The sequence below is a fragment of the Rhinolophus ferrumequinum genome, chromosome 22 (genome assembly GCF_004115265.2).
Source record: "Rhinolophus ferrumequinum isolate MPI-CBG mRhiFer1 chromosome 22, mRhiFer1_v1.p, whole genome shotgun sequence".
Classification (NCBI taxonomy): domain Eukaryota; kingdom Metazoa; phylum Chordata; class Mammalia; order Chiroptera; family Rhinolophidae; genus Rhinolophus; species Rhinolophus ferrumequinum.
The window spans coordinates 5,142,262-5,143,042 of record NC_046305.1 but is presented as its reverse complement, the minus strand read 5'-3'; positions in this window follow the sequence as shown (position 1 = coordinate 5,143,042).

The following is a 781-nucleotide window of genomic DNA, read 5'->3' as shown; positions in this document are numbered from 1 at the left end:
TCTTGCCCTCATTCCAGCCACATCACGATTCTCTTACACCCCCACCAGGACTTCAAAACCGTCCTACGGATGAATGCCAAGTGTCTATGTCTTCAAGCTTGGACTTTTCTTTATTCAACTAATGAACTAAATCTTCCCTATTCACTGTTTTATTAATCAATCGCCTGATGTACAAAAGGGTGCCTGTAAGAGACAGGAATACAACGAAAAAAGATACCTGGAAAAGAAGATCTTAACAGTTTTACTGCCACCTCTATTCTAAGCGAATGTTCACTCCACTTTGTTTTCTCTCTAGGGTAGGGGAGGAGCGACACACAGTGCGGAGGTTATAGCACCACGTGAGGCTCCGGATTGCACAGTGAGCGGCAATGGCGACCAGCAGGAAGGTCCACTCCACTGAACATGTGTGTATCCATCGGCTGAGCTAGATTAACCTGAGCTAAGTCTGCGAACCTGCGTTCCCTGCGCGGGGGTGCAGATGCTAATAGAAACGCGGGCGCCTCTTACCCAGCGGCCTTCCTTACACCTTGTACTAGAGGGACCACTGTTTCTGAAGCTCTGCACTGCTGACATTCAGGGTCAGGCAACTCTTTGTTGGGGGTTGTTAGCAGCGACCTGGACCTCGGACCACTATGTGCCAGCAGCACCCATCTCCTCTGAGTCATGGAAATCAAAACTGTCTCCAGAACGACAAGTATCTCCCGAGGGGCACGATCATGTCACCCACTTACGTTCACCCCTTTCAGGGCTTCCCGTTCCAGCTGTGACCTCTTCTCTCTCT